Source organism: Python bivittatus, unplaced genomic scaffold (genome assembly GCF_059951505.1).
Source record: "Python bivittatus isolate LINGU-HERP-01145 unplaced genomic scaffold, Pbiv_v1 ctg000020_np1212, whole genome shotgun sequence".
Taxonomy (NCBI): Eukaryota; Metazoa; Chordata; class Lepidosauria; order Squamata; family Pythonidae; genus Python; species Python bivittatus.
In genome coordinates, this window is record NW_028277030.1 from 77,859,443 (window position 1) to 77,886,634 (window position 27,192).

The window sequence follows — 27,192 nt, forward strand, 5'->3', positions numbered from 1 at the left end:
TACCTGATACGGAATTAAAACAAAACACACAGAGATATGTATTATGAGTAATGGAGTCTAGGATCAAGCTACCTATTACGCTATATCTGGAGTGTGGTGCAGCTGCTCTTCTACTTTTTAGCTATTCAAAAGCAAGCATGTGGGGTCTCTAATCTGGATCAAGACCACCATATGTGGAGTAGAGATGTTAATTTTATCCCCTAGCTATTTCCTTCCTAGTTACTATTCCATTAAAAAGAAGAAGAAGAAGAAGAAGAAGAAGAAGGAAAGAACCTTCATTGGATCCTGATAAGAATTTGGAAATAAAACAACAAGCGTGCATGTGTGTACATAGCTACACACATCCACACACAGAATGGACAGCAGAATTTAACATAAATGCATAAAAATATGTCTACATTATTGAAAAGAGTATTTCAATTGCACCTGCTCTGCATTTGCTATTTTGTTTAATGATCTCTTGCAATAAAACATGGGCTTCATTTTGCATGGGTTGAAGTGAACCTGTGTTCAATGTTAACTTTTCGGTCATTCTGTTTTTCACTTTCCATTCCTAGAAATTTTAGGACATTTGTGATTGCTGCTTCACAAACCATATTTGGTATGTGGTTGATTTTTCTGCCCTATTTATACCTTAGAACATAAAAAAAAATATTTGCTTTGATCTCTGGATCAAATCCTGGCCTCACTAATTTTAAACATTTAACTAATATTAAAAATTGCACTCCTAGATATTGCCCCAGAAATGAAAGACATGCACTTATTCCTAATTCCATTTAAAAACTACTTCTTTTTATTATCTATTTATTATTTTTATGAACTAAAAAACAATATAGTAGCTCTTTTCCCAAGAATTCTGTGTTAAGTTACAAAACAGTAAACAAAACCAATCAGGTGAATGATAGATATAGAAAAAAAGGGAATAGAAACTCTAGCGAAAAAAAAGTCAATAAACAGATCCAACAGATACATTCATTTTGTGGGGATTGTTTTAACTTAACAATAAAAACTTACTTTTACTGCAAGATGAAAGGTTGTAATCAGAAGGAATGTATCTGGAAAGTATTTCTCACCTGAATGGAAAATATGCTATGTGTAGTGAGACCACACATGGCTTTTGAGGAATGGCCATATCTTGACAGCTACGTTGGTGACTCTGTAGGGTGGAAGGAAGCACTGCGTGTTCTTCTCTGCAATGGTCTTCTTGGCAGCTGTAAAAAAACAGTCCTTGATTAATATTGCATTTTGGGAAGGCCCAATGCCTGTAATTCCATTAGGCCGAATCATCTCAATGGTGAGGATTTGGCCGAGAAGCTTCTTTTAAAACTAGTATCAGTGGGAGAAGAGGATGGGTGTCCCCAGACAGGAGGTATGCAGCATTGACTCCTTTGGGTGGTTTAAAGGAGCTCAAAGGCAAGGCTAAGCCTAGACACTTCTTTGCATGAGCCTGAGGATACCATTCTCTTTCCACGTATAAGGGCCAGATGCTAGGGACGATGGGATATGAGTGTCCTGAATTGCTGGCTATTTCTCTTCGCTGGAAGAGAAAGCTCCATTGGCCGCTTTAAGGACTCTGATCACCTATATATTCACATGGACGTATACCTCCGTGTTTCAACAAGCCAGGGAGTTTAGGAGGAACACCTCCCTCAGATGTTACCCTGATTTCTGCTACCTGAAGAGATCATCCCTATATTGCCCAAGAGGGCTAGTTTTCCCCAAAGGACTACAGTAGTAGGATCTGAGTTCTTTGCCTCGGTATATTTTCACAGGAGGGAAAATACTTGATTTCCCAGGATGTGATCTTACAGTTTGCAGTGGGACATAATATTTCATTGTGGTGTAATTTTCTAAGCATTGTCTGAATCGGATAATGGCAGCATTTAATAAGTAGGAGGAAATAAGTATATTTTGGCAGGTAGTAGCTTTCTCTTTAGATTTGCCTGAGGAGCAATGGGGAGTGTGGTGTGTTTTGTTGCTATGACATTCTTCAGGTCCAAAAGATTTTTCAAGCATTTGGTATCCTTTCAATTTTTATTAAATATTCTTTGTAAATGTAAAGACTGGTATTAAGTTAAAATATGTTCTGATTTGTTAATCTAGATGTTTTTAATAGCTATTCAGTGCTTCTAGTACCCTGAAGCACTGAATTGTTGAGTGATATTATTTTAATATCTTGAATTGTTCAATGATATTATTTTAATAATTGCACAGTGCAATTCTGCACAGGCTTATTTAGAAGTAAACCCAAGTGACCATCAGATTTATTTCCAAAAAGAGTGAGCACATGACTATAACTCTGTCTGTCTGTCTGTCTATCATCTATTTTATATATGTATTTGGTGTTTTTTTAACACTAAATTTTCATTAACCTTGAAGGAAATAGTTCAGTCTTGATAAAGTGTTATTTATTATGTATGTGGTCAGGAAATTTCTTTTGCATATTCTCCTATGATGGGTTTCTTTCTTCTTTTTTTTTTTTCCAGATTTCTTTCATTTCCTTTTATTTTTGGTAATGTTAATATAGCACACTCCGAAAAGAATTTATTCAGAAATAAGTTCCCTCTGAAATGTAAGCTAAGTTCTATGGAACTCTATTATACATATTGATCAGAAGCCCTATTAAACATATTTATTTGGAAACAAATTTGATTTGATTTGATTCTTACTTTCAAAATAAGAATTTTGGGATTGTAGCCTTACGTACCAAAATGCTTGTATATTCACAATCTTCCTTGAATTACAGGGCTAGGAATGCATTATTCCCAGGTTTAAATGTTGTCCTTTGCCTATGAATTTTTATCTAGTGCAAATAAAGTGGCTTTTTCATGATATTATAGCTAGATGTTACCATAATAAAGCTTGAATATTGATTCCTATCTTTGGACGTTGGATTAATAAAACAGGAGAGATTTCAGCCTTGCATGCTTGATTCACAAAGTGACCAATTTAGTGCTGCAAAGGATCTGGGCAGAAAAAAATGTTTCACTATAATTAATTCTAAAGTTTCATATGGTAACTGAAAGATCTCTACTGAGAACAAAAAGACAATGTTTCTACTGATACTAACTTTTTTATTCTTGTTTTTTTTATTTTTTATCCTGCCCTTATTACTTTATAAGTAACTCAAGGCGGCGAACATACCTTCCTACTTCCTCCTCCTATTTTCCCCACAACAACAACCCTGTGAGGTGGGTTGGGCTGAGAGAAAGTGACTGGTCCAGAGTCACCCAGCCAGTTTTCGTGCCTAAGGTGGGACTAGAATTCACAGTCTCCTACTTTCTAGCCAACACCTTAACTACTACACCAAACTGGCTCTCACCAGATCTTTTTATTCTTGTTACTTTGGATGTGTACATAGAAGACTAATCTTCACAAGAATATCGTATGAAGTTGCTTCTATGAAAGATTATAGCTGTAGGCTATGACTTTTTAATATCACATTTGCCTGAAATATGTATACTGGAAACACTGATAAGCTACTATTCCTACTGACATTATTTCCCTAGTCGGCTATGAATTCATTTTTTGCAATATGCAAAGATCATAATGATAGTAGAAGAATGCTCCTTCATCACCTCCATTTTTTCCCCCAGACAGCTCCGTGAAATTGGCTGTTGGTAGCAGCCAAAGAAGAATGTTCTGTCTTCCACAAGATTTTTCTTTCTTGGCTGCAAAATGAGAATTAAGTGAAAAATCGTGATATGTATCCAACTATTTTCACTTTGTTCAGATGAGGGCTGTGTCCACTTTTTAATCTAGTTGGAATCTCCCCATTCTCCTTCCCATTTGCTTTGGTGACATTATGACATTATAGCTGGATGTTGCTGTAATAAAGCTTGAGTGTGGTTCCTACCTTTGGATGTTGCATTAATAAAGCACAGGAGATGCAAAAAATGCTTCCCCACTAAATATGTGCTAGAATCCTCAGCTCACATCCGCTTCTCTGTGACTTTCCACTGACCACCTAGTCATTGGATCTGAAGGTACATGCAGTTCTGTGGCCTCCTACTTGAGAGTAAGCTTGGCATGTCTCATTGTCCAGGCTCTCAGACGAGTTGTGGGCGTGAGATTGATCAGGATTTATTGGTAGAACTCTAGGTGGTTTCCAGGAGAACAGGAAATGTCTCCCAATTGTTTAAAAACAGCCAGGGTTAGATCTAAATTAAACAGCCAATCCTTAATCTGTGGAGCCATGAAGATCTGTATTTGTACATGCCATGCATGATCATGGGATTCGACAGGATTGTTCCCCTGGAATCACCATTTTACAACTGTTTCAGCTGCTTGTTTTTAGAGTTCTGTCCTCCCATGTACTAATCTGTTGACCAGCTGTATTATTTCTGCCCATATTTTTGCCTGATGGTTTATCTCTAGATTGTTTCTCAGTCCCTTGCATCTGCCCCTTCATCATTCTTTCACTGCACTTGCAACATTTTCCAGCCGGGGATGTCCAACAAGGTGTAGATGAACTAGAAAAACCTTCCTTTGCTCTTGCCAAACTGCTGCTTTTTGTGAAACGCTTTCCAGAAAGCCAGCTCGGCCGTTGCTGAGTTAGGAGATGCAGTTGGCCCTATCATTGGCAGCTATGGGGCTTCAACTGCAAGAGCTGTTGGAGTGAAAATTTCATTTTGGGGCCGTTAGTTATAGTCCCTGTAAGAAATTGGAGTACCTGCTACTCCCCAATGCACTGATGAAAAAAAAAATCCAAAGAAATATTTATGGGTTAGGCAGCAACATTTATTTTGACCATTTGTTATTAAAATCATCATTACCTTGTATCATAATGTCTACAATAGTTTGTATCCTGCTAGCTGATCAGAAGGTCTTTCTATCCCCTTGCTGGGCCAGTATACTGTCTATAGCTTTCCTTAATCTGGTACTTTCCATATACCTTGGGTTGTAGCTCCCATTATTCTCAGCCACGGTAGGCACCCTAGCTTTATCAAATAATCGATTATAGAAATAACATTGGAAGTAATAATGTTAGTAATCCTTTGGGGCAAAAGAAAAGCAACTTGCATGAATAGTTTCACCATCAGAGGGTGGGCAAGTACATTTGCATTCTCTCTAATGGGGCTCTCATTGATGGGATTAGGGTTTAGTATGTGTACCTTATATTACGTTATCATTTGTGAAAACAAAGCAAGAATCTGTCTATTTTTAAGTGATTTTATGATCACTTTTGTTTGTATAGAAACATTGTCTTTAGGGCTTTCAACTTAATACAATTTGAAATTGCCAAATACCTGTTTTGAAACTTATTACTGGACATAACTGAATCAGAATTAAGCATTTTTAAGCCTAAGAGCCCGGTTTTTACTTACATTTCTCCCACTGAAGCTAATAAGGCTAGAAAGTGCTCGACTGAGCTGGAGTTTGGGCTAATTGTTCTAAATTTCCACACACTAGTATTTATTGAAATCTCAATACAGGTGCCTTTTTGAGGAAATTTGGCTTATCAAATATACTATACAATACTGATCAAAATACATTTCAATTAGTAAATAATATTTAATGGTGTGTCAGCTGGCAAAATGAATATTAGTTGACTTGTCCCCAACCCCATGACTTTGGCCTTGAATCAGCATTGCTTGGGCAAGATTTCAAACACACAATTTATTCTTTGCAGAGTCCACTGCAGTTTAGATCGCACAATTTATGCAGCACTAAATACCTTGTCACAGTGTGGAAGCACACATTGTATTTTTCCCATTTTCTCTAAACACCATAGAACCCCTTTCCCCTCTCCTTTCCCTTCCTCCTTCCCTGTAATTCTCTTATACCCAAACTCACAGTTTTTGCAGTAAGGTTATGGCTTTTTCATGTAATATTTAAATAATCTCATATGCACAGATGACACTACATGCATAGACAAACTGATGTCTATGCATGGAAAATTACCATAGCTTGATGGAACTATTCATCTCCGTTCTTCTCATCCATCTGTTCCAGGAGAGGTACCATAATTAACTATTAGCAGAAATTAAAAGTCTGCATATGTTTCTTACATCGACATACAGTTCACTTGTTGTAGATATTAAGGATTCAAGCAGATCAGATTTATCTGGAAATAAATCCCATTGAACTGTGGAACTTCTTCCAACATAAGCATGACTAGATTTAATCTTGAAGTTGCTATGTAATGCATAGTAATTTTGATAACTGAAAATGATGAGACAGTCTTTTGAAGTATGGAAGGATTTATAGGAAGAATGGTTATAGGAGGAATGGTATGAAAAAGTGTAATTTCTAAACTTTTCCCCCTTTGATTCAATCAGGATGCCCTGCACATCTTAAAACTATATCAAACAATGTATTAACAAGAAATATAAAGAAAAAATTTGGAATGGAGTAAGACATAATTCCACGAAAGTTTTTTTAAAAATCAGTAATCAGGATCTCTATGTGTGTATACTGTATGTGTATATGCGGAATTTTTTTTTTTTAATGCTTAAAGAGATTTCACCTAGGGATTTTTTTCTTTACAGAAAGTGTTCTGTTGAGGTAATGCTGATGTTCAAAAAGAGTGCTTTCCTCAATAGCTATCACAAATAGTTCCATCCTACTTTGTGATTAAATGACATATTTGGGCCATCAGATGTCATTACTTGTGGAATATACTCAACTCTGAATTCTCTGGGAATAAATTGTTTTAACTGAGCCACAGTTCTGATAAAAGATCAAAAGAAGAAATATGTTGAGAAGATAAAGACTCAGGCATTGACAATCCTACTTTCTAAAACAACCAGTACTGAAAAATCCTATTTGGAGATAATCGCTAAGTATCAAATCCAGCATGGTTCATCCCTCACCTGCTCAGCAAATTATTACATTGTTATTATTGGTTCTCATGGAGGCCCAGATATTAAAAAGTAACCCTGAAGAGCTGTGCTTTGAAAAGTTGCACTAAAAAAGAAATCTAGGAATTTTTAAAAAGATTTTTTATCCCACCTTTATTATTTTTATAAATAACTCAAAGGCAGTGAACATACCTAATACTCCTTCCTCCTCGTATTTTCTCCATAATAACAACACCCCTGTGGGGTGAGTTGGGCTGAGAGAGAGTGACTGGCCCAAAGTCACCCAGCCAGTTTTCATGCTGAAGGTGGGACTAGAACTCACCGTCTCCTGTTTCTAGGCCCACACCTTAACCACTACACCAAACTTGCTCTCTATTTTATTCTCTCTCTACTTTGGCATCTTCTCCCTGACACCCAGAGGAAGAGAATCTACAAAGAATTCAGAAATAAAATTGTTGCAAGGAAATTTCTTTTTTAACTAGTAGCACCATAAAATATTACATGGGAAAAAAGTAATCTTTTGATGTGGGGAAGTGAAAACAAAGCACTACAATCCACGTTTGTTTTATTTTAGAAATGAGTTTAAGTTTCTAGCTATCTCTTGCATATCTGGATAGACAGCTGGTATAAAAAGATATAAAAAGCCACAGGACTGGAATTAGAAGTATTTTCTTCTGCAACGTTGGCGGTCATACATGGCACAGAACTGAGCGCGAGAATGATGGTTGTGAAATAAGTCTGACTTAACAGCTTCATTCAACAGCAAGATATATTTCTTGCCAGCCAACAACAGAATTTGGGGGGATGGAAAAGGATGGCATTAAAATATTTTTCTGAAATATTTTCTGAATATATTGAGTTTTTTAGGCAAATGGCATATGGATGGAAGGAACACCTTATGGTACCCTTCCTATACTTTGTCACAAGTGTAGATAGCTGTTTGATTAAAGAATAATATTTTGTGTTTGATAAAGTGTTGATTCCCTTTTGCGCCACCCATTCAGCAATCTCTCTTCTGTGTTGCCCTCACTCAGGGGTGTCCATTGTGATGCATGGAAAAGAGGGTAGGGTTTAGGTCACATGATTGTAGCCACCATCTTGACTTTATCCACTCCCTCCTGTGGACACTCCCAGCCTCACTGCTCAGGGAGGGCATACATTTTTTTCCTAACTGTAAATGACTCTGGGGACATTGCTAGATCATAAAGTAGGATTGTTCCTGTTAAGCTGCATTTGGTGAGGTGCTGCTTACTGTAGTCAGCTCTCATTTGAAATGATACTAAAGATTCCTCTGGGTTAGAAATAAACCCAGTTAAAACCCCCTTTCCAATTCATATCTGTTAAGGAAACCCTCCCCACTGTTCAAAAAAAGATTGCAAAAATCTTCAGGCATCATTTCCTAATAGTTCTGAAATGCTGAAAATGTTGAAAGAAATGTCATGCATTTGCCAGCCTCCATTAAGCCCAAGTTATTTACGTATATTAATTTTGCTGAATTTGGTGTTGGTATAATGCATATGTTATTCTTTTAGGTCATGGTGAGACTGGACTTTATAACGATATAGAAAAAGGTTATGTTTGGCTATTGAGCCTAACTATACAGTTGAAAGAGAATCCCTTGAAAAAGATTGTGGCACAGAATTTTTTATTTGCTGCAGTCAGGAAGAAAACCACCTTGTTAGCCTTTCCTTTTCCACGCACTGCTAAAAAGACAGGGATGGTCTCCCTCTTCGGTTTTGGCATATTGATTCTGAATGGAACTTGGCTGGTTGGGTATTGCTTGATATCTCTCAGCATCAGACTATAATATGAAGTCACTTCATGGACCAATACTGCACAGCTAGAAGGACGGAGATCACATCTGCAAAATATTTTGAACACTTCAAAGCTTGCATGCTGTTCATGACAAAAATCTTTGGTGAAGCAAGTCCCTAGATTCCCCCAGGAGATTCAGCTTGCTTATTCTAAAGCCTGGAATTACACAGGGAATTGAAAAACATTTTGAACTGAACTGTTCTGAATTCAAAACAACCATTTGGAGTGCAAGGTGCTCCATTTCCAGGACAAAACAGTGTTTTGAGCAGCGAGCGGGCTGTCTGGCGCATTCTGGAACAGTTTGAGCTTGAATCAGGCATTTGCATTTGAAATAGAGATGTTTCAAGCTCAAAACACTTCCAAAATGCTTGAAACACCCCATCTTGCCCACAAAACTGCTGTTTTTACTTGAAATGGAGCATTTCATGCTCAAAAATGAGTGTGTTTCAGTTTGAAATAGTTCAGCTTGAAAGGTGCTGCACATTATAACATAAGCAATGGATCCTTTTTTTTTCTTTTTTTTTTTACTTTATTTAGCTTTGCTGCTTTTCCAATGCAAGTCCTAAGCAGGACTCTCAGATGATGCTCTATGCCTGCAAGGTGGTTTGATTGTGGATATAACTTTGGTGTTCTGGAACACTTTTCTGATCTACACCATCTCCTTTATGTAGGTATTTGCTATGTATACAGAGGGAAGAAGGTATAATATATGACAGTCCAACAGTTAGAGTCCAGAGTCATGCAGGGAAGGTGGAAAGAATTGTGACTGCTCATTAAAGGAGCCAAAGGAATTACAAACCTATCAGCTACTCATTTATATTATAAATAATCTAGACAAAATTCTGAAAACAGAATCTCTGGCATTTTCATCCTGAAAAGTATTGTGTTTGAGAGTCTCTTTCTCCCCTCAGACAAAATTGACTCCCAGTGTAGATATGAATTTGTATTTTTATGTGTTGCTTTTATTTTAATAAAGGTAAAAATAAATGCTAATGGAAATCCTAATAAATGCTAATTTTCAATTACATGAAATACTGAAAAAGGAGACTTGAAAATGAGGGATTGGTACTAAATATCACTTTTGTAATACATACTGAATGTCTAATGAATTGTCCTCCTTTTCACGTGGGTAATAAGGAAGTCAGAAAGTTTAATTAGACATTCACTTGCCCAGAGTTCGCCATCCCGTCTCTTATATATGCTGTCAACCTGCTCTTATCTCCTTTTATTGCCTAGAGGTATAACAGACCAGGTCAGTGTTTCTCAACCTTGGCAACCTGAAGATGAAGATGCTGGCTGGGGAATCCTGGGAGTTGAAGTCCACCCATCTTCAAGTTGCCAAGGTTGAGAAACGTTGGACCAGATCATGCACCCATCCATCCATCCATTCATCCATCCATAATTTTATAAGGTTGCCTAACTTCATAAAAATTAGATGTAACCTATTTCAGTATACCCCAATATGAAGAAGTCAGAACAATATTCTTACTTTTGGAATTTTGAATTAAGTTGCCTGAAAGTGATATTACTTCTCTTCATATTTGGGAGGGTACTACCAATTATCAGCAATATTTGGTAAGCCTTGGGAATCTTGCTGCTTTCTTTCCAGGATTTAGACTAGCTGATACTCCTCCAACTTGGTATCCAGTCAAAGATCTTTCTGGATTTGGAAGTGATGGAACTGTAGTTCAATGGATGTTGAGAAAATTAGGTTAGGAAAAGCTCTTTTTCCTGGCTGGGCAGAAGCTTGCCTACTTGTTATACATGCAGCTACATTTGCTTGGTTCTGTCAGTTCACTGTATTATTAGTTGTTTCATAATGTCCATAAACTTGACATTGATCAGCAGCATTTTTAGTTTTGAGAGAGAACATTCCCTTTTCTGATTCGGCAGGAAATAATCAAATGAGAGGGAAACTATTTGAGTGGGGAAACTCAGGAGAATAGTCTTAAATTAAGTATGGACAGAATTTGGTTTTCATTAAGATTGACCTAGATGCTGAATGTCCTATAAAATCAAACAATACTTTGAAATAATATGAACATGATTAAAGCTCAAGTTATTTTAAGTTAACTGAAAAATAGGCTAATTAGGTAGACTGCATTACACAGGTTATCTACATTAATAGGATTTTATGAAATACATTAGAAAGTAAAGGTAGATCTCACTATAGCCAAAAACCTTTCAAAGCCCAGAAACATGAATTTTCTTACATAAATGCTGGACTTTGTTGCAATATGTAAAAAAAGGGAATTAGTCATGCTTGCTTAAATAATTCTGCATATTATGACCTTAATTCCATGATGTAGCCAGGAAAAACAAGTAAACTAGAATTTTAAAAACTCTGTAGAGTAGGAATTACTTCATGCTGAAGTCAAAGGGAAAACATCCTCCACCTTGCCTAATACTGATGGGATCTAGGGTTGCTAAGTGTTTGTAAAATATCTACATACACATATGAACCGTTTCTGACTTCTTGATTGCTACTGATGTGTAATTAACATAAGACATCTCCACAAGAACTCTTTGTGCTGCTTCAGTATCAGTCTCTGTTCAGCAGCTGACCTGATTTATCCTAACTCGTAATTTCTTATTTTCCCATTGGCGGGGCGCATTCTGCCTCTTGATACTTCTTTCTTCCCCAGACACGTTAAGCTGCTGTAAAGGACTTCTTGAGCAGAGGACACCTCTGTGTTGCAGGCTTCCATCCCTGCGAATGCTCAGAATTTTTGCAAAGCACCAAATGCCAAACACATAAATTGAGAAAGTGGGCAGGACACTGGCTGAATGCCACGCCCTCCTCTGGGTCATCTAGTTGGGTGATGAGATTGCCTCATGCGCTCCTACCAGCATTCTCTGACTGGTGACAGAGAACACAACCATCGGTTTGCTTGCAATGGTTTTTGAGGGTTTAGGAAGTAAAAATAGCAATGGAGTCGAAGGGACTATAGTTGAAAAATGACGATTACAGAGGAGAATAACGATCGAAGGCCAATTGTTGTTTATTGTTTTATTGGTTTATACAGGCCTTAATGAATTTTCACTCAGCATCATTCCTGACCATTAAAATCATACTCAGTTGTGTGCAAAATTGCTTATATGAGTGGTCTGTTACACAATATGATAGCAACAGACTCATCTAAGATTGTTATAATGTGATTTTATGACAATGTAAAAAAGGGAGGAAACATATTCTAGTGATTTTGCGGCTCCTATACCGCTTTATGACTAGAGAACATATATCACCTGAAAACAGATTGCAAGAACCTGATGGAGGAAAAATCATTGACTTGTTTTAATAAAACTTCACTTTGTTTTGGGAGTGAGACAGACTTGGAAACCATGGTAGAGGACAGATTCTTGGCACATACAAAATAAATGCTGCTCATATATACTCACAGATTCCAGCAGCATTGGACTCTGTGATTTTCCAGGTGCTGCTAAACAGTCTTCGGGAATCACTCTTGAATGTTTCAGCTTTTTCTGCAGAATGGGAAAGCTATCCCTAAGAAAATCTTATTTTGTTTCTCTGGGAATTTGAGATTAGTATATTCAGTAATGCTGTGTAATACCTATATCAGGGATTTTATCTAAGGTCCTAGATGATCTGCAGCTTTTGAGATGGGATTATCTCCATCCATCCATCCATCCATCCATCCATCCATCCATCCATCCATCCATCCAAATCCATCCAGATTTTTTGGAACTCCCCATGTAGTGCCAAGATTTTAGGAATGCTCAGAGCAAACACTTATTTTATTTCCCCTTGCATTAATGTCAAGGTTTTCAATCCTTAGTTTGTATCTAGGAGGAATTTATAAAGTACCTTAGCAGAGTCTCTTTTGTGACTGACCTTTGCACTCAACAGTATGTTTGTCAGCTGATTCATTCTCCCAGAGAATGAAACATAATATAGGAGTCAGTAGCCCTAAGCTTTGATAAACTTTGGTAGCCCTAAGCACCATTATGCAATTTTGGGCTATGGTCTGAGATACAAAAATGATCAAATAACAAAACCCTATAATCTTGTGAGGGTTCATGGAGAATGCCAACATCTTGCAAGATTTCTGAACTCATGAGAATTTTGGCAATCTCATATGAGATCACTGAAAACTGACATGATTTTGCAATCTTGTCTGACTATTTTAGTTGGTTGGTGGAAGAGTGCCTCTTGGGGTACAGGATATTTCTTGAAGCTTGCAGGACCTTATTGCCAACCTTGGATGTAACACAACCACCAACCTCAAAAATGACAATACAAAAATTAGATTAGTATTAAATATGTATACTGGCCTCTTGCCCAGCATACAGAATATAATCTTCTGTATCCACTGAAAATATAACATGTAGTTATATAATGTTATTTTGACAGACAGCAAAATGAAGATATGCACTGAGACATCAGTTCAAATTGTGGTGGTTCATATAAAATAGGACAGTAATATATCAATAGTGCAGGAAATGCTTCACTCTAGTTTTTTCCTGCCCCTGAGAGCCAGTAGGAGTTCATCCAACATTTCTGTGGAATTCAAATGACCACAGAAACTTTTAGCAACTGTTTTATTTTCACAGCTAAATCAGACATGACATAAAATTGTGTATCTCCTTTCCCCAACAGATTTCGCCCCCAGAAATGAAAAGTAACATGAAATTTTCAGATGAGAACTGAAAAGCAGACGGAATGAGGCTGAATACTTCCCTCCTCATTCTTCAGATTCTCCCCTTCTAAACTGCAGTCCCACCCATAAAGCGAGAACAATATGAGATCCATGCCCAAATTTCTGTCAATATTATTGTTTATATGCACTACCCACTTTTAGAACTTTCATTCTACTGTTGCTCTTACTTAATGTACATTACTAAATTCGTGCCAGGCAGATCCTTGTTGGATCTAAAGATAAATATAGCTGCTTTGGCAAGACTTGTGTTCTTTTCCTGGGTTTACAGTTAGTCAATTATTTGTCCTCTATAAGCTGTGCTTATAATGTAGTTTCATAAATTGCAGAAACAGTGTAACCACCAGGCCACCTTGTCAAACTATATGGACTCAGCCCCCCAAAAGAAGTATGGCTTACGTAGTAACTTCAGAAAGTTGGCAGATGTCCTCTCAGCACCTTTGTTGGAAAGTAAAAGTCTACCTAAGATGGAAGGTTTGGTTATGCACAGCCGACGTGTGTGTGTGCACGCACGTGTGCTTATGCCTCTCTCTCTCTCTCTCACTACCTCTACCCTATCTCATCTCATCTCATCTCATCTCATCTCATCTCATCTCATCTCATCTCATCTCATCTCTCTCTCCCCCTCCCCCTCCCCCTCCCCCTCCCCTCCCCTCCCCTCCCCTCCCCTCTACCTCCTATTTATCTATCTATCTATCTATCTATCTATCTATCTATCTATCTATCTATCTATCTATCTATCTATCTATCTATGGAAAATGCATTTTAAATATCCCATATTTTGATACTTCAGTCTCAAATATGCCAAGATTAAGGTCAGACTCTTCCACATCAATTCAAGTTAAAATGCCAATAGCTCTGGTTTTAGTCATAATAGAGATTAAATAGGAAGAATTTAGTATGATAGCATAGCTTCATTTTCTTTGTTAAACCAAACTAGCCATGCCAGGAACAGTTGTTAACAAACATGGAAATAGTATTTGCAATGTATCTTGATTTCCTAAAGGATTTCTGTCCAGTTAGACTGGGTCTTCCTCCTGTGTGTCATTCAGTCTGCCGCTCCCAATCCTGTTTTCTTTCCAAATTCTCATGCAATATTCCGAGGAGCACTTAGTAGCTTTGCCCGTGGGAAGGGATTCTCCCCTTTAAAGTTATTTCTATACTTCTGTCAACCTTGCAGCTTATCTTATAGACCTCCCTTGTTTTCCAGGGGCTCCATTTCTGTCAGCAATTGACACCTGAATTCAATATTAGATAAAGTGATGCTAATTTTCTTTCTTCCTGTAAAAATCAGGAAACTCCTCCAAGTGCAGTTTTCAAGAAGAAAGGTCTTGAGTAGTAAGAAAAAGTTAGGCATGATTTTGAAACAGCTCAGAAATATTTATTTATATTTATATGTTCACAGACTGCAGCACTGATCTACGAAGCTCAACTTCTATAAGATATGGCCATGAATTGATAAAGCAGTGGTATGATGGTTCTGTAAAAGACAAATAATTCTCTGTTGTTGGAATATATGTATCTAATTTTCAGGTGGGGATAAAGAATGGGTGGCTATCTTCTATCTTAACAAATAAATTTAGAAATGGTGCACAGTTTTTCAAAAACCCCAAATAATTTGTTTTTAAAAATAGTTATAAAATATATTGTCAGCAAAACAGTTAGAATTAACTAGAACAGCTGGAAAACACTAGTTGCTTTCAGACACAGTAAGGACCAAAATATCCTTTATATCCAGATAATGGCAGCCTTATTATCTTACAATAAAAAGAAAAAAACATAAGAAGATGTAACTGGGATTAGAGAAGTAACAAACAAATCCTTGCTGGGGCAGGGGCAAAAAGATCTTGTGTTCTTTTTGGGCTGGGGGGGAAGCACTTTCTTCAGTTAAAAAAGGACCACCAAACTTCAGCTTGAAAAACAGTGCTAATAATTAAAAAAAATATGAAAGCTAAAACCTTTCCTCTGATTCCAAAAAGAATGTAGGGAGTGAATTACCTATCAGTAGATGTGTACTATAATATATGGAAGCAGGTTGCACAAAAAACTGACTCTTTGATCTTCCGAATAGTTGGCTTTGAAACTTTTCTTCTGTGTTTGAGAGATTTTGGAAAGTTTTTTTTTTTAAATACAATCTGTAATTAGTAGCAAACATGAACTGTGTTTTGTATTTGATCTCATATCAGAGCAATCTATCCTAAATAGTGAAATGTGCTGTGTGTTCAAGATAGTCCAAGAGAAAGATCTAGAGGCCAATCTATATCCAGGCTGGGCTGCAAATTCTGCTTTCTTGTTTTTAGCAACCCCCTGGGTTCTGGGTCTCTGTGTTTGGAACAATTAAAAGGGAAATTTTGTTCATGTTTACTTAGTCGTTCATCTCTATCTAGTGCAGATAAATGTATACATTTGCAATCTGGAATAAAGAATCCATTGTGCCCTAGCTACATCCAGATTTCATTGTAAGCCTACCATAAAGGTACGGTTACAACCAAGCCCTCTGGATATAATTTTTCATGTGCATCTCTGTCACAACTTTGTAATGTCTAACATGTTTTAAAATGTTAGGCAACCTTCATTGAAATCATGGTGAGATAAGAATGGTATAATAAAGGAATGACAAATGTTCCGAGACTTGAAAAAGATTTGGATAACTCTTTAATTACATTTTACTGCAATAGAAGCTGGCAGCCACCCTTTATTTAGTTTTCATTCTGTGCACACTTAACTCTGGAGAAGGTCCATTGTATTCAATGGAGCTTCTTTCTACGTAGATACAGTAGGAGTGAACTCTTCTGGTCCTGTTGGTGGATATGGGTACTTTATAAAGTACAAGATGATAAGGTGAAATGCAGGAAAACAGAGACAGACTTCAGAATGAGAAAAATATATTTCAGTTACTTTTACATTGTCACATTTAGGATCTTGAAATGTCCAGTTTTTCAGCTACAGTATATAAAAATTGATATTTCAAGACAATATTGGTTTTGCAAAAATATTTGTTCTACATCTGAACCCTCCCTCCCCTTGACATTGTGAGGCACTGCTGTAGATGTTGGGCTGGGACTGGGGAGTCCCAGGAGTTAATCCACTCTTAGACACAGAAGTTCACGGGGTGACTTTGGGACAGTCATTCTCCCTCTCAGCTCAACCCACCTCACAGGGTTATTGTTGTGGTGGTGATAAAATGGAAGAGACCATGTAATCTATTTTGAGTTCCTGGAGAAGAGATGGAATATAAACTCAATAAATAATAAATAAATAAATAAGTGTGTGTCACCACCCTACTTCTTTGCTCTTATCTCTGATGTGGGATCTTTGGTTCTCTAACTTCACCATGTCAACAATTTAAGGAGCATTTCATTCCTAGTATATACTATATATGATATGGGATTCCTAATTAGTTATATTTTTACTTGAATGTGGTATTCTACAAATATAACAGATTATTTACCAAACTGCAGTAACGGTAAAATTGTTATAATAATAATGATGTTGTAAATTTGAATACTAAGCAGGCTGAGTTTACCCCTTCCCAACCATCTTACTTTTTAAAAACATGGTTATAATATCCTGCCATGTTATTTTATGTAACTTATTTGCTAGTTTCCATTTCTGTGCTTTTACCTTCTTTTCTGGTGCTCTCCCTACTCTTACTATTACTCTTCATAAATATATCTTTTTGCCTTATGAAACATTTGGTAGTATCCAATTTATCTATTGGTCTTGTTTGGGTCAGCCGAGAATCCACATTCGATACTGTATTTTTAATTTGTTTTTGATGACAGGCCAATCCCACAGTCAATGATTAATTCAACTTTATAAATACACTCACTGGCCCTGTCTCTTTGTGTAAGGATTCAGTGATTAGTGAACCTCAGTCTAGTTTGGAAAACGTTTTGCAAGTTTTAGTATTTTGTAAAGGGCAGAGGTAAGCTGCTTTTGTAAGTCTGAAGTCAATAGTTTTATGTCCCTTTTCTTTGTCAAGGATCTATTTTCTTTCTAAAGTCTTGTCTGAGTAGATTTCTTTAGGCTGCAATCCTAGGTTGACTTGGGAGTAACTACTGAATACAGTGAGATGTCTTTTTACATAAGCATGCATAGATTGTAGAGCTTTATATACTAAGGAATGCTAATTTTATTTCGTGTTGTAAAAAGCAAATATTGTTATGTAATATTTAATTCGTTGTACCTCACTTCCGGGTCCAAAAGGTCATTATATTAAAAGCCTAACATTAAATTACAGCAGTCAAAATAGTTCATATAAAGCAAAATGTTTGAAAAAGGAGGAAGAATTGGCAAGCCCTTTGCACGCAACACTTACGTAGGGAAAACTTGGATAAAGGAAGGCACCTTGGACAGGCCTCTCACACACATCACCAGAGGCAGGTGCCAAACAGGAGTCTGCAAATTGCAGCACAAAAAGTAAACACCTCCTCTAATCATCTTAATGGTCACTTGGAACTATATGGTCAGAGATGATCTGCCAGCGAACCTCAAGGTAAGATTTTAGGGTGGAAAGTGCCAAGAGCAAAACCTTGAACCTGGCTAGGCAACCAGTGGGCTTGCTTCATCACTGGTGTACTGCGTGTCTAACCAAGAGCCCAACTTCTCCAATTGGCAGCTGTGTTGTTCACACTGACTGCAGCTTCTGGACCACACACAAGGGTAGCCTAATGTAAACCACATTTACGGTAATCCAAAAATGAAGTTTCCAATACAGATACGTGGACTTCAGTAGTTGGTAATAGATGCTCTTTACAGTTGAGCTCACTAATAACAACAATGAATCTAGGAGCTCTCCCAAAGGACATAGTTGTATGTTCTGAGGGAATAGAAGCCCCAACTGGCAAGAACAGTCTGAGAATTTACACAACCTTTGGGAAAGTCCACAGGTTGCCAGTATGTCCACACCCAGGAATTTTCCATCCATATTCTCTTCCTTACCAGGTTTCCACTTCAGCTTGATAATGCTCAGCCGGTATGTAAGTACAACTGAACATGGTTCAACTTTCATAGCCTCTCCTGATTCAAACATTATAAAGAGAAATAAGGGCAATTTGCATTTTCCCATGGGCTATATAGATTCACAAGTTACTACTGCCAATGCCAAACTTCTACCACCTCTTAGCTGAATACAGGAAGTCATAAGAGGTTAGCCTACTCCGTGTTGCCCTCCATGTCAACAAATATAAATAATTTTCAGGCTGTGTGTAGCATTATTTTAAAGGGGAGGATATTGTATGTGTGCAGTTATTTAATGCATTTTCCTTCCTGTCATAACCATTCACATCCAACTTACTGGCATTTGGAAAACCTGCCACCAGTACAAATCACTGGATAAACAAGAACAGGATGGGCAGCATAATGGTCAGATTTTCATTGACTGGAAAAGGCCTAGAATTTAAACCCTGGAGCAGATATACAGAATATAAAGGTCTTATTTCTAGATTCAGTAGTAGACAGGTCCTTTGTGTATATATGGCTTGTGTGGGGGAAAAAAAAAAACCAATCTAGCCATGCCATGTACGTGAGTTTCTGCTGGAAGCATGTTCCTGAATTAAGTGCCTGGGAGCTGAGATTTATTGACATGCTTAGCATGGTTGACAGATGGAGTCAGGAAGGCTAAAGCTCAGAATGAGATGTGGTTGGTAAGGAATGCAAATATAAAAGAAGGGCAGTAGAGTCAAGGTTGGTCTGCTGTGTAAGCAAGGTGGAGAAGTAATGATGGGGAATAGAAAAGAGGTGGAATTCCTTCTTCGCATCTGTCTGCTATCAGAATATGATTTCTAACACAACTGAGGAAAGGAGAGAAATGAATTTCAGAACTGAAAAAGGTGTAGAAACACTGCTCATCTTGTTTCCTTAAATAAATTTAAGTTTTCAGGACCAAATTCCATCCTAATGTACTGAAAGAACTGGCAGAAATTATCTCAGAGCCACTTTTAATAGTCTTTGAAGACTCCTAATATTTAAAAAGTGGAAGAAGTAGCTCAGGAAATTAGAAAACATTTAGTTTAACATTTGTATTGGGTAAGGTAATGGAACAGACTGTCAAAAGACATGTTTGCAAGCACTTAGAAAATAATGCTGTTATTACCAAGAGCCAGTATGGTTTCTCAAGAGCATGTTATGTTAACCTAACTTGTCTCTTTCTAGGAGGGAGGGAGGGAGGGAGGGAGGGAGGGAGGGAGAGAGAGAGAGAGAGAGATTAGTTTGGTAGACCAAGAGAATGCTGTGGATATAGGGTGTCTTGATTTTAGTAAAATATTTGACAAGACCTCTCATGATATCCTTGTGGCAAGATGATAAATGTGATCTAGAAGGTAGTGCACTCTAGTGGATTTGCTACTAGCTAAATAACCATACCCAAATGATATTCACATATGTTTCTGCATCAACCTGGATGGCAGTACCAGTTACCCAGATCTTTATCTTCAGCCCTGTGCTATTCAACATGTTTATAAATGACCCAGGAGATGGAATGGAAAGGATACTTACAGTACTAGGTTTGCAGATGACATCAAGCTAATACGATTGGTTAATACTTTAAAGCAATGGTTCTCAACTGAGCCATGCCATATTTCTAGGAGGCCACAGTAAGTTTCTTAGGGGGTCATCCAAACTTCACTACCAGGTCAATTTTTCATAATCCTCACAGACACTCTGTCTTTATATGAAACAGTTTAGATTAATAAACAGTGCAGATGGAAAAGTACCTTTTTTCCAGCTAACAGCAATTATGAGGGGGTAAATGTAGCCCAGAAGGGGGCCATGAGCAACAACAACAACAACAAAAGGCTGAGAACCCCTACCTTAGAAGTCAAAAATAATGATTCAAAATGACCTCAACTGGCTTGAACATTGGACCAAGTCCAACAGAATGATGTTCAATGGTAACAAGAATAATGTCCAGTACTAAGTAGGAAAAATTAAATGCATAGGTATATGACTGGGGAAAACAGTCTTGTCAGCAGTGCATGTAAGAAGGATTAATGGGTCTTTAGTGGATTAGCAACTGAACATGAGCAAGGAGTGTGATAAGGCAGTTAAAAAGGCCAATTCAAACTTTATTAACACAAATATCATAGTCCCATTATACTGTGAACTGACTAGATCACAGCTGGAGAATTCTGTCTGATTCTAGATACCAGACTTCAAAAGAGGCATGGAGAAGTTTGGGTGTAGAGGAGAGATACCAGGATGATACTCATGGTCACTCACACCCTAGTCACCTCCTGGTTGGACTAGTGTAATGTGCTTTACATAAGGCTGCCCTTGAAGTATCCAGAAGCTTCAACTGGTGCCAAATGCAGCGGCGTGGGCAGTTATGTGTATTTCTAGTAGAACACATGTTATACCCCTGCTTTGCGAGCTGCATTGGTTACCAGTCTGTTTCCAGGTCCAATTCAAGGTGATGGTTTTGGCCTTTAAAGCCCTATGTGGCATGGGAGGAGGTTATTTGAGGGTCCGTCTTTCCCTGATTACATCTGCCCATCCCACCAGATCCAGCAGAGGGGGCATGCTGCAAGTTGGGAGCTACATTTGGCAGGTCCTAGGTGATGGGTCTTTTCTGCTGTGGCACCCAGCATTGTGGAATATCCTCCCCGCTGAAGTGTAGCTGGCTTCATCACTTCTGTCCTTCTGCAGTTCCCTCAAAACCTAGATATGCCATCAGGCCTCGGGACCCCAGGGGACGGGTGAATTATTGAGGTGGCTGTACTATTATTAACATCTCTTTGCCTAACACTTCTTCTCTTTTGCTTGTTTTTTCAATTTTTAATATTTTAAAAATATTAATAATAATTATTATTATTTGGTATTTATTAATTGCTTTGGCCTTGTTGTATGCTGCCCAGAGTCACTTGTTTGTGAGATGGGCGGCTATACACATCTGAGAAACAAACAAACAAACAAATGAAAAGGAGCCTGTGAATGAAGTTCTTGAAGAAATGGTTAAAGGAGCACAGCTTATTTAGCTGGCAAATGGGAAGGCTGAGTGAGATATGCTACACACTTCTAAAAGGTTGTTATGTAGAAAACAGGCAGACTTGTTTTGTGTTGAGAGAACTAACAGGTTGAAATTATAAGGAAGATAATTCCTGCTGAACATTAGGAGGAATTTTCTGATGTGAAGAAATGGAAAGAGGAGTCTGCCCTGTGGAACAGCATCCCCCTGGAGATTCAGATGGCCCCAGCCCTGTTAGGCTTTCGTAAGGCATTGAAGACCTGGCTGTTTCCCAGGCGTTGATGGCAAGTGGGGTCAACTGTTTCTCCCTGAGTCCAGAGGATATGCTTGGTGGGTTGGTCTGTTTTAATCCTAAGAGCCACCCAGAGTCACTTGTGTGAGATGGGTGGCTATATATAAACCATATAAATAAGGAAGGAAGGAAGTGATGGCTTCCCCCTCACTGGAGCTTTTCAAATGAGGTCTGGATAGACAATGGTTGGGATTGGTAGAGGATTCCTAAACTAAACAGAATGTGAGGCTCAGTGACCTATAGCTATGGGAGTAGGGGAGGCAGTGCATCATGACATCAGCAGGCAGTGTATGTACTTGCATCAGACATCATGATGTCATTACATAGCTGCATTATTTGCAAATAATGCACGTATCATTCTGACATTGCGGCTTGTTACACCTGTCTAAAAGGTCCCCTTCAAGTCATACCTTCTGTGATTCTGTAATATCTCAGTGCTTTCTTCTGTCAGCTACCCTGAAACTTAGCTGGATGCTGCTGACAAACTGAGAGACACTTTTACTCCCATTTTAAGGTCATGGAGCTTATTATGGTAGGAGGCACTTGTTACCCACCCTGGCCCCCAACTTTATTTTCATGTTTAAGATTTTGGAATTAAATATCCTAAATACGTAAACAAATTCTCACTTTTTTGTCATATAGGAACTCACGTACATTGACTGCTATGCAACGCTTCATTTAATAGCTATAGCTGTTGTCCACAAAGCTTGTTAGGCCAGTTAAACTCTTAAAGTGAGAGAGGAAAGTAGTGAAATTCAAGTGAAAGGGTATACTGAATACAGCTGAGCTTCAGGTCCAAGTTTTGTTTAGGGCCAGTGTTCTTATTCATACACAGATCTCCTTGCTATTTGTTTGCAGAAATTTAGTCTAGACATAATCTTTGGTTTTATTGCTTGGCAGTGGAATGGAAAACATTAAAGCTCCCTAAAATAAAGTCTGTGCCTAAGACTGGTAGTTGGCTTGATTTTGCTAGAGTTATCAGCAGTTTTGTCACTCCTATCTTTGATTGCTAGAGTACATTCTATAACTAGTTTATATCTTGAAACAAGAGGAAATAATGCCTCCAGTGGCAAACAGCTTTGTTAATGTTTAAATAATGTTTAAATCAAGCAGATCAAGAACAGGTTGCATGCTTTTTCATGGTCTGAACCAGCTATTGAATTATATTCAGGCTGTTGTTTATAGCTAATAAAATTGTTTATAGTTAGCTTGGTAGTTATTAAAGCAAATGATGGTTAGATTTCTGTAACTCAAAGCTGAGAATATCCAAATAATTTAAGGCATTAAATAATATAGATCTGCATAGAGATTAGAAGTTTTTTTTATAATGATAATCATGTATGTGTTAGTGTGCATACAGCATTAAAAAGTTTTATCTGGGTATGCTACATTTTGTACACATAATTCGCTGAGCAACAAATTATTTTTCTGCTAATGCAGCTTTAGCTACTAATGCATTATATAGCTGAACAGGTGCCCAAGCAGGAATCCTTCTGAAACCTCTTTCTGAACATATTTTCTTGATGATCATATGAATTTTTGTCTTCATGTCTGGGATTTTAAAGTTTATATTCTGCTTTTATAGCCATTCGTCTGCTACACTCTTGCTAATAAGGAAAAAGGAACATTAAAAGAATATAGAAGGACAAGCCAGAGAGGTACAGATGAAGATGGAGGGGCTGCTGGGGGTGGGATTAATAAGTGAATGTAGGAGAATCCTGAAGATATTGGTCTCAATGTCTGAAAATTGCATTTCCTGGCAATTTCAGTCTCCTAAAGCCTGTAGGCCAGTTCTCTGAGTTTAATCTTTTCTTAGCAAGACATAATAGAAGATTTCTAGGAAGATCTGAGTCAGAGATTCTCTAGACATCCAATAGATTATGTGGTAGTATACAATCAATTTTCTCTATATAGTTGGTCTTGCTGCTCAGATATCAGTATAATGTCCCTGCCCCTTCAAAAAGTGCACAGTGCTTCAAATGAAACTTTAGTTCCAGTGTTGTTTTGTTACAGACTCTGTATCTAAGCCTAAGTAAGCATTACTGAGAAAAACAACTTGTTGCTTCCCCATTTTCTACTGTCCTTGGGTTGAATTTTAAACTGTAGGCTGATTAGGGCAAGAACATGTCCTTAGTAAATTCCCAAGAACATTGGTAACAGTATATTATTATTATTATTATTATTATTATTATTATTATTAATAATAATAATAATAATAATAATAATAATAAAAAAGCTGAAGAAACAGTGGACCACCTAGTTAGCTGCTGCAAGAAGATTGCAAAGACTGACTATAAACAACAGCATGACAAAGTAGTAACAAAGGTACATGGGGATATCTGCAAGAAATACCATTTGCCTGTAAGCAAGAACTGGTGGGACCACAAAACAGACAAAGTAACAGAAAATTAAGAAGCTAAAGGACTCTGGGACTTTAGAATTCAAGCAGACAAGCACCTGCCACACAACACCCCAGTCTTTACAACTGCTGATAAGAAAGACAAGAAAGTCTGGATAGTGGACATTGCAATACCTGGAGACAGCAGAATAGAAGAGAAAGTACTGGAGAAAATCACAAGATATAAAGACCTGCAAATAGAATTAGAACGACTATGGCAAAAGAAACTATGGCGCTTTAAGTGCAATCCCAAAACATCTGGAGCACCACTTGAGCACCATCAGCATTGACAAAATCACCATCAGTCCATTGCAAAAGGCAGCTTTACTTGGAACAGCTTACGTCCTGTGACGATATATTGTTTGAACACCATCAAACAACATCTGCCTATCCCAGGTCCTTGGGAAGGACTCAATAGGTGGATGAGAATGCCAAATCCAGTCTAAACATCTGGCTGACTGTGTGACCGACCATAATAATAACAGATTGTTCCTAGATCATACCACTTCATGCTTGAGGAAGTTAATTTTCTTGAGGAAGTTAATTTTTCAAATATACATTCTTCATAGGAAGAAGATGTTGATGATAAATACCATGTCCACAGAAATGAGAAGGCCATGTTTCTGTGTGAGAGTATCAAGGTTAGGGGAGCACCTTTCCAAGCACCATAACTCGATCTCTGGTGATTCTACCACTCTTGCCCCACAGGAAGTGTAGACAACTTGGCTGCTTTTTACCAGGGTTATCTGTCAGTCACTCACCAACCCAAGCTGGTAGGTAAATGACAACAACTGCAAAGAACAACAGCTGCTACCACCTTTCTGTTTAGTTGCTTCCCTTCCTCTGGGCAGGAGTGGTGGCTGCTCCTAGATGCCATCTCCAAGTTCACTACTTGGAAACAGAGTCGGGACTTGCCATAACCTGTGCCCACTCTATCTCAGTGCTGAATAGGAAGGCGTTGCTTTGCACCAAGGATGGGGGTCCCTGATAATATACAAGAATGACAAAAGAGATATGATGGAGGTTAATCTTTCCCTTCCTTAGCAGTAGGAACTCTTCCAGTGAGATGTAAGCCCCTTGAAGCTATAGAGCAATTTAATTGTATGCCGCCAATATATTTGCAGCCTGAAATGATACAATTCACAGACAATTTTATAATGAGATGAATCCTACATATAGTAGTTGTTTTCTTGCTATCTTCAGGGAGGCCTTCCAAACCAGCTAGTCTGCTAACCAACCCTGGGGCACCATGTATGGTGCATCAATACTCATCTCCAAGTGAGTCTTATTATTCACTTCATATCAGTGGGCTGTGCATCTTGAAACACACCCAGGTCCTTTGCAACTGTGGTTTTCAAAGGAAACTCTTGACAAGCTATCTACAATCTTCTGCATGTCATTTCTACCATGCTGCTGTGCAGTTCAACATTATTTCTTATGGAAGGACAACACATTTTCTAATGGGTCAAGGAGGAAAATACTGTTCAGGGAAATTATCCAACAGGGTTAGGGCCCAACTGACCAGCTTTATAGCTCATTGTCGTGCCCCATTTCCTCCTGGGTTGTCATCCAGCCCCCTGAGTGTGATATTTTCCTGAGTAATTTTCCAGAGAAAGGGGTTCTGACAGCCAAGCTATGGAGCCTCGCTTTTACCTAAAGTAGCAATAACTTTTTTTCTCCTTCTGAGAAAAAAACATACTTACAACAGACTTCTGAGAGTTTTTTCTTCCATTCCCCAAAATATATTTACTAATCAGGAAGAACTCTTCAACTTTCAATACCGAAAATGTCTCGGATCAAATTATAGGTCTATTTTATAGAGGGATTCCCCCCTGCCATACACATGACACAATTCAGTTTTAATAGAGCGGCTTGAAACTTAAGAAAATGCAGGTTTCTTTTGGAAACTATAATTTTTGTGACACCCTGATTGGTTTCTTTCAACAGGATTGGTTACTGTTGAACAAGAAGTTTCTTCTCTCATAAACTGTAACAATAAGGCCAATTAAATCATCTAAATCTTTCCAGATTTTATAGAACAGCTCCTGACAGTTTGAAATGAATGATTACAATATAATTCTAAGAAATTTAATTGTGTCATAAGGTTGCAGTTTACCAGACGGTTAAAGTAATATCACCTTATTCTGCAAATTATAATGAGAATTAAATGGAGGTTTAGCTCTCGCTAATTAACCTGTGTCCTTGTCTTATAATTACGTTAGCTTTAAGTGGGTTAATATATTTGTGTTGACTGATTTGAGATGAAATTTGAAGCCAGTACAAATCATACAAGGGAGAAAAGATACTAATGCTTACTCACAAAGACGTGCAAAGATAATTACTCCAAAATACAGGCATCGCTCACAGACTCAAAAAGATTTTAAATGTAATATATATTTCAATATTAAAAACCATTCATGGCTTGAATTATTATCTACTCATGAAAGAAGAGGTAGTGTTCTGAACAATGACAATCAGTCTTATTCTTACATTTTAAAGCAGAATAATTTGCTGGTGGACCACAGTGTTTTCAGTGTTTCTTACAGTAAAATGCTGATGCAGTGTGAGTAAGACAAGTTATAGGGTCATTTAACTCCTTACAGATGCTAAGCCTGATTCCTTTCTGTCATCTTCACCTCTCTTCAGATACCCCTGTTTTTATGCTTGAATTGCCCCCAAGTTACCTTTTTGATTTCTCAGCTGAAGAGGTATATAGTAGTATGAATAGAAACATTCAGGCCCTTTCCGTTTTTTTTTCCCCAGCTTTTCTTGCAGATGTTTCAGGATTTTATATCTTTCAACTTCTTCCCATTTTTTTTTTTTATTTGTACTTGCAAAAGCCCATTTTAAGCAACTATATAACCAGTCATCAAAGGAACATGAGCAGTATCAGAAAAGTGGGAAACTTTCCAGGAACATTGGAGGATAGAAATGAGGAGATAACTAGGCAACTAAGACTAATATTTCTTCAAAAGAGTTGGGAGTAGGAGTTAACAGGGAAATGTCTGGATATTTTGGCTGAGACCAAGCTCACTCCATACACTGCAGTTTTTCCCAAGTATGAGAGAAAGAAGGACTTCTCCCCCTTAAAGAAGGAAATTGAAAAAAAAAAGAGTTAAGTTGTGGAATCATTTGTGACAACCTTGTAATTATCTTCATGTCATATTTTTACTAAATTAGAATCATGTATGTTTGCTATTATATGGCAACCTGGTATAACTGTTCAGTACGTGCTCTCTTCC

The 27,192-nt window shown here is 37.7% G+C and overlaps 1 protein-coding gene across 6 annotated transcripts in view; it reads left to right on the top strand.

The window, feature by feature from the left end:
* ESR1 (estrogen receptor 1) overlaps positions 1 to 27,192 on the top strand; it is a 209,219-nt gene that overhangs the window by 75,777 nt on the left and 106,250 nt on the right. The window lies entirely within an intron of this gene.